Below are 8,624 nucleotides of genomic sequence, written 5' to 3' on the forward strand. Positions count from 1 at the left end.
TATCGGTGTGTGTCAAAGGTTATTGTTAGAACCACATTTTCTGTCACTGTTGCCATGTAATCATGGAATCTGGAGACCCTATATTTTTGCCAGAGAACTGTACTGCAGTAAAATTTCATTCACCTAATTGTTTCTGGCTACTATTACAAGCTCATAGTATTACTTTAAATTTAAACCCTGAAGCTGTGGTGTCTTCCTTTGTGATAATGGAAATATGTTATGACAACATAACTGCAGTCTGACAAAAGCTATATTGCTCTAAAATTATGTAGTCTGATCAAGAAATATCTTAGCATTTGGGAGAACAAAGAGAGAGAGATGAGTGTCAAAATTAAGTATTCTATAATTGCATGTCGATAACAATCACAGATGCAAATCGTAGTGTGTACTAGATTATTCACTGTAGCAACCATAGGAGATATTAACGGTATTGTTTTACTTCTAAAATTTTTAATGATGCACTTCAATACTGTTATCTAAAGAGTTTTACGCCTTGAGCAAGAACATATTTAACCATAGTAAGTTCTTGACATTCGAGAGATAACAGTTTTAAGTTTAATATTCCACATGATACACTTGCCTCTAGACAACGCTAAGGGTATGCACAGCAGATAATTTAATGAGCAATGGGTAAATGGTTTTAGCAGATCTCTGGCTTGCAAAACAAAAATTGAGCTTTTCAGTGCTACCAGTCTTCTATTACTGTTAAATCTGAGCCTACATCAATAATCATCGTAGGTTATAATGGTGACATATTGTGTCTCGCAGGGAATGGGATTCTTAGTGTAGCTGTCCACAATGAAATGATACTAGGCATTTCTTCTTTCATTAAAAAGAAGAACAACCAGTTTCAAGGTGTGCTAAATGCCTATTGGATTTATGATTGTTGAGGCAACACATACAGTAGTGAGAAGGCTCTGGGAGAACATGTTGCTTAGTTATATTAGGCTCTGCCTGTGGTAACATTCGTTTCCATAGGCTCTTTTAAGAATTCTGTTGAACCCAACAATTTGCAACATTGAACAGAGATAGAATGGTTTGCCATTACTCAGGTTCAGGAGGAGAAAAGCCAGTACTGCTGATAGACACATATGTTCTCTATGTTTCAGAGCCATTACTTTGTCCCTCAGGGAGGAGGGAGGGATAGGCTTGGAAGTTTACCTCCTGATGTAAACAGTAGCCATACATTCCACATCCTTGTAATTTTGCTGTTTTCTCAAGTGATACTGTACAGTACATATATACCTTCGCTGACTTCAAATAACTTTCCATTGGTAATAAGCCATCCAAAACAAAGAAATTTAGGTGACAGACTATTTCCATTTACTTATTTGATCAACAGATAAAAACAGTACTACTGGGTGATCAAAAAGTCAGCATAAATTTAAAAACTTAATAAACCACGGAATAATGTAGATAGAGAGGTAAAAATGGACACAAATGCTTGGAATGATATGGGGTTTTATTAGAACAAAAAAAAAGTTCACAAAATGTCCAACAGGTGGCGCTGGACAGCAAAACGTCAGTGACTGTGCATGACAATCGTGTATAAAAGGAACTGTAATGAGAGAGAGAATCAGATGCACCAGCAGTCACAGCATGTTGATGTTACCTGAAAAGACACTTTTAGTGAAGCTGTATTATCAAAATGGGGAATGTGCTAGTTCAGTGTTACGATCCTATCACCATAGGAAGGGGATTCGAACGGGTAAAGGTCCGTTGACAAATGCAGCTGTGGCGAGAATGATTTCGAAGTTCGAAGCCACGGGTTGTTTAGACGATAGACCCTGCAGTGGCTGACCGAGCACAAGGCATAATGCTGCTGGGACAGATCAGGAAGAAATGGAGACTGTAGTGGGTTCGTCTATGTACGGGGAAGTCAGCGCTCGTGCAGTCGCACATCGCACCGGCATTCCATACACTACTGTTTGTTTGGCACTTAGGCGTACCCTCCGATGCTATCTGTACAAAATCCATCGGCATCATGAACAGTTACCTGGCGATTTAGTGAAGCGGAGGGCATTTGCAGTGTGGGTATTTCAAAAGATGGCGGAAGATGATGATTGGTTGAGTAATGTGTTGTGGACCGACGAACCTCATTTCACGCTCCGAGGGTCTGTCAACGCCCACAACTGCAGAATTTGGGCTACTGAAAATCCTAGAACTGTCGTGGAAACTCCATTGCAGACGAGATTGGATTTACCACATGTATCATTATTGGGCCTTTTTCTTCGAGGAAATGTGTGATTCTGGTTTTGTAACGGCTACCGTAATGGGTGAGAGGTACGCCGATATGTTACAGAATCGCATCATCCCCAGTCTGGCTGATAAACTACTGCTGGAATGTACGATGTTTATGCAGGATGGTGCTCCACCCCATATTGTGAAAGATCTCTTGCGGGCATTGTTTGGTGATGATCGTGTTCACAGCCACCACTTATGTCATGCTTGGCCTCCCAGGTCTCCAGACCTCAGTCCGTGTGATTATTGGCTTTGGGGTTACCTGAGCTCGCAAGTGTATCGTGATCGACCGACATCTCTAGGAATGCTGAAAGACAACATCAGACGCCAGTGCCTCACCATAACTACGGACATGCTTTACAGTGCTGTTCACAACATTATTCCTGGACTACAGCTATTGTTGAGGACTGATGGTGGACACATTGAGCATTTCCTGTAAAGAACATCATCTTTGCTTTGTCTTACTTTGTTATGCTAATTATTGCTATTCTGATCAGATGAAGTGCCATCTGTCAGACATTTTTTGAACTTTTGTATTTTTTTGGTTCTAATAAAACCCCATATCATTCCAACCATGTGTGTCAATTTGTACCTCTCTATCTACATTATCCCGTGATTTATTCAGTTTTCAAATTTATACTGACTTTTTGATCACCCGGTACTTTTAAAAGAGCAACACATCACAGACAAATGAAATGTTCTGAAAAATATAGCCATATTTCTATGTAAATGTGTATATTTGCACACTGACACATCTCCTACAGACCACCACTGAAAATGGGCATGATGCTCAATACCACCACTTCTGGGATGATAAATTTTAAATGAATCTTACAACGCAATCAGTGTTGTCATTTTAGCTATCATGAAAATACTGAAATTCATATGAGCTGCGGAGCACATCTGACACAAAGATGTAGCTGGAACTGAAACAAAGTTCTGAAATTTTCAATATTTGCTGCATACTCATATGCGAGAAACTTACCTAGTTGCATAAAACTACCATTGTCACCCGGACAACAAGTGTGACAAGTTGTGGCACGGACTACATGGGACAGTGGAAGTGTTGGGTAATTTTCCGGTTCTTGGCCCCTCCAGAGCTGCTCAAAACTGACAGAAATTTGTCAGTGCTCAGTCCCAGATGCACAGATCACTCTTGATGGCATCCCAGAGGTGCTCAATGGCACTGAGAACAGCTGACCTTTTGGATCACATTGACACCATGACACCCAGAGAGTATTCAAAAAGTCATTCTGATACAATTTAGGAGCAAAAGGATGGTACACTGCCTTGTGGAAGGAACAGATCATATGTGCATTGATGTAAATGTATGCCTTTAATTGGACAGTAGGTTTCTTTATACTGGAGATGGTGAGACATGATGGTAGATGTACCAATCTCCATTTGATCCCACTGAAACATGCTCGACATGAGGAAACATGCATGACCTACATGCATGCTACCCTGTAGGCAGCTGTGGTGGATCACCTCATGGGGCTCTCAACCTACTATACTGTGAAACTGGCATGTACCAACTGATATCGCAACTTGTCATTGTACATGATCTTTTTCTTTGATTACATTATCCTATGGTAGTGTCCTTTCATTAGTCCAGTCTCCTTATTCTGTGACATGCTGTAAGCAGATATACAAATTTTGGGTCCTGGCTTCTGTAGTCCTTAGCTATGAAGTGATTCTGTATAGGACAGATACGCAGTAGTTGTTATCAAGCCTTAAATTGAGAGGTGATTTGCTGAACTGTGGCTGGACTTTCTGCTGTTACAATTAGCAGTCCACAATAGTTGACTGAGACCCCTTATAATCTTATGTGTTTTGTGTGAGAACAGTCTGCTGCCTTAGTACTGCTGTGCTCCAGAAAATTTCAGCACATGAACTGTGAATTTTTAAAGTTTTATTTCTACCATGGCCAGGCAGTAAAGCCAGCCTGGCTGATCTGCTAATTAAATAAGCCACTGGACAGTATTGTTGACATAATGACAAAACACTCTAGGCAGATGGGAGTTTGTGACACTGATCAACGGTTGATGCATGAAACAGTGAACACAGTGTGACCAAGAGTGAAGTAATATTTTGTAACTCAGGCACTTGTGTGCTGTCGAAAACTCACATGTTGAAAATTTACCAAGCCTAGCAACTCATGCTCAGTTCACAGAGAGCTAGGAAAAGCAAACGAGACAAGTAATATGAAACAAACCTACTCATCCCCCTCTAGCAGGACTGCATAAGAAGGGAAACTATAAGGGTAGAAATAATCAATCTGATAGGCTCAAAGCATTCAGTTGTGCTGCCATTCTGTCAGCATCCTGAACTGGAGGGAATGACAAACTTTTGAGCTGCAGAGAAACCATAACCCACCGTTGGCAATAATGATCAGATGACTACCTCGACTAGCTCAACTCATCAAGTTCTGGTGAGGTGTGCCTACCTGTGGTATAGCGGCTGCAGTACCTGGGGAACTTCACTTATGCAGAGAGCTGGTGTATGGCCAGCATCCACCCTCTGGTGGACTTAGGCTGATGGACCTCAAACTGTCTATGACCCAGCTGGGGGAAGGCACGCTCTTGCAGCCTACTAGCCACCTAGGCATCATCACCCATCATTCTGGTCAATTCTTGGGGGTTAGAGGGGCATTGCTGGTTGGAAATGAACATCTGGTGTCATGTACTACACCAAAGCACACAACATGGGGGCTTTGAGTAAGCACGGGGGTGCATAGCTGTCAAGACTCTTGAGGACCTGGGCAGGCAACACCCAGTCTTCACTGCAGGTGGCATGCATTATGTTGCCTCCCAGTGGGCTTCTCTTCATCACAGTAGCTGCAGCCCATGACCCAGGACAATGGTCATCACTGGCAAACCTGGGCATCAGAACATACCAGGATTGGCTGCGTTTTCAAGCACACAGGACGGTTAGTATGCTGTATAAGGCTGCCTGAATAAACACCTCTGAATACTACCAGTGCCCAACTGTACACCCCAGCATAAATCTGTCCTTACCCTCAACATTTGTCTCACCCTCCCTGAACTGTAGCAGCCTTTACAGTAAATTTGCTAATATCTAGATTGGTCCCTGAGTGCAATGGCTGTAACTCACAGTAGAGGAAGCTGGGTGGAAATATGACACTCACATTAAAAATCCAAGCATGAATGAACAGCCAGGAGTGGGAACATTGTGATTACATTAATTAAAGTTTAATACATCAACTTTTAGAAAAGCATTAGCAAAGCATAAGAAATGTCAAAATGTATAATATGCAGTAATTCTGTCCACAAAAATCTCACAGTTATAATAGAAATATAAACAAGTCATATGTTTTCTGGCCAGAAATGAGTCCAACACTATTGATATAGCAGGACATCTTACCACTCTTTAGTCCAACAAGCCTACATGACAAGTCAATGCCACCAAGTCTCTGACAGAGGTGAACTTTACCACATCTCCCTGGGAAGAGAGAGAGAGAGAGAGCAGGAAAATGCACATTCTGCTAGGTCAACACTTATTATGAAGTAACAGCCAATCACAGGGTGGTCATACGGACTCCCATCCCCCCTTCCACCCCCACCCCCACCCCATCACATCACATCACATCACATCTACTTTTGTTAGTACTTTCAATATTTGCTGATATTAAACTCCAGTCTTGTCATCTCAATCAGACTAGTCTTTATCTGCAGCTACAATTTCTCCCTTCCAAATACTAGTTTTAATAAATGGTTTATTACTCTGTTTTTCTGAGACAATATTTGACGGATAGCCTTTGTTAGCCACACCCTGGGAGGACCATTCGGTGTCCATGCTGCTTGTGGAAGCCTACCTGCACCAATGTTCTGATCTTCTGGGTGATGACTTCTGTGAATCTGCAGTGTCTTTGATCTGTAAGTGGTGCTGTTAGACACTGGTGCACCCATCCTGCCCAGCACAGACTCCACGTGCTCAGCCTCTTTGTTTGTTTTAATAGATGCACAGGAGGACTGTATTGTTACACTTTGTCATCTACAAGTAATTACTCATGGCAGTTGATTCTGATAACATGGTTTTCCATGAATCGAGCAGTTTGTGCTGCGTCCTTGACTGGCTGGCAAATTAAAAGCCTACAGTCTACACAGCTGTGAACAAATATGCAGATATAGCATGTCTTCAGAATTTCCAAAATTATTAGAAGAGATAACAAAATATTGTTCAAATTAGTATGTAGCCAATATGAGACTGGGAACATAATGTAAATCTTTTGGAGGAAGACTGCCCGCATGATTCCGAAGACAGCAAGGGCAGATAAATGTGAGAACTTTAACGCAATCAGCTTGACAGCTCAAACACTGAAGTTTCTGACCAGAATAGTATACAGAAAAGTGGAAAATAAAGTTGAGGATCTCATACATGCCGATAGGGTTGACTCTGAGAAAGATAAAGGCATGAGATAGCCAATTCTGACATTGTGATTGATAATGAAAATATGACATAAGAAAATCCAAGGCATTTTGATATGATTTATTGATGTAGAAAAAGCATTTGACAATATGAAGTGGAGCAAAATGTTTTAAATTCTTGGAAAAATAGGTATAACACTTTAGGGAAAGCCAATTAACATGAAACATCTATTAAATTCTTCAACTTCTCCTGGCATCATTCATGATGAAATAGGTCATGGATAAACAGCTGGATGTCAGTATCCAACAGCCATAATATTTTGGCAAGCAACCACATTGCTGTCATCAGGTGCACTGACAAACTGATTGCCGAGAAGCTGGAGTGGGGCTTATACCCCCCCCCCCCCCCCCCCCCCCCCCCCCCGTGTCTCCAACGTGGCATTCAGTACGCAGTCCATGCCCAGGTGAGGATGTGTGTCCTCTCCTTCCACTGTCAAGTCATTCTGTGCAAAGTTCGCACTGAAAACACGTGCTGGTGATGTCTCCATTGTTGCTCTGCCTGCCCCTAAAGACAGTTTGTTGTGGGATATTTCCTTCCTCTTTTTAATCACACCCAATGCCAGTTACACGACCTTACTGAGGATGTGGTTGCTATCACAATCGATCACGGTTCTCTTACTCAAATCTCAATAGATTATCTAGTGACACAGTCCCAGAAGTTAGACATCTGTGTCAGAACCTCAGTATGGGTGTGACCCATTTCATGTAATTCTTTTAGTAAATGTTCTGTGATTGCTGATTTTCTAGGCTACTGCAAGCTAGTGTGCCATTGGTCTCAGCAACGATCTTCAAAGTCCATACTGTATGACGTATGAAAGACATGTCACATTGACAGGGGATCTGATAGAGCCTGGATTTCCATAGTCCAAGGTCATCCTTGTGTTTTAGCCAGTGTGCAGAAGACAGTCTTCATTTGATGTTTCCAAAGAATTCGACCCATCTTTCCATACGATGCCCCACAAAATGAAGTAAATACAATGGCAGCATGCTTCTGAGGTTCCTCTTCTGTTTCCACCAGCTGTACAGTTGATGTAGGATGTAGAGCTATTGCAACTCTGTGTAGCCGTTTTTCCAGAATACTGTCCACAGTGTTGAAGCTCTTCTTTTAGGCTTATACTGTCAGAGGGGGTTCAACTCCTGTGTACCAATGTTTTGAGCACACCTTTCCTCTGTGTCAGGTGGTGGCAGCCGTCCGTATGTAAGTATAGTCCAGTTTGTGCCCTCTTGTGGCACATACTTGGGTCCAAAGTGCCATCTACTCTTCTTTTTTATCAGGACATCCAGGAAGGTTAGCACACCATCCACTTTGACTTCCATTGTAAAACCGACATTCAGGTATATGACATTGAGGGAATCTTTCGACTTCTCTCTTTGATGCGGCCATGTGATGAAGGTATCATTGACATAGAGGAAGAAACAGCTAGGTTTCCATTGGGCTGTTTCCGGCAGGCCCTCCTCAAAATGTTTCAATGTTCCATGCACGTACTGGCAACAACTGGTGAAATGGACCCTCTATGGCTACTCCTTCTGTATGCTCATATGAACCACTGTCAAAACGAAAATATGTTGATGTCAAGACATGCCCAGAAAGGATATTCACTCTTATATCAAATTTCTGGCCAATAAGTTCCAAAGATTCTTGAAAGAGCACTCTGTTAAAAAGAGAGACAATGTTGAAGCTCACAAGTATGTCAGCGTCACTAAGCATCAACTTGTCAAGGTACCCAACAAAATCCATGGAGATGCGAATATGATGTGAACATTTTCTGATGTAAGGGCTAAGCATATCCTTCAGGTATTTAGTGAGTGAGAATACCAGGGCACCAATGTTGCTAACAGTGAGACATAAAGGCACTCCATCTTTGTGAAACTTCAGAAATCCATTAAATGTCAGTGGAACAGCTGTTCTTGTTGAAGCTTCTTAACAACTTCACC

The sequence above is a fragment of the Schistocerca cancellata genome, chromosome 7 (assembly GCF_023864275.1).
Source record: "Schistocerca cancellata isolate TAMUIC-IGC-003103 chromosome 7, iqSchCanc2.1, whole genome shotgun sequence".
Classification (NCBI taxonomy): domain Eukaryota; kingdom Metazoa; phylum Arthropoda; class Insecta; order Orthoptera; family Acrididae; genus Schistocerca; species Schistocerca cancellata.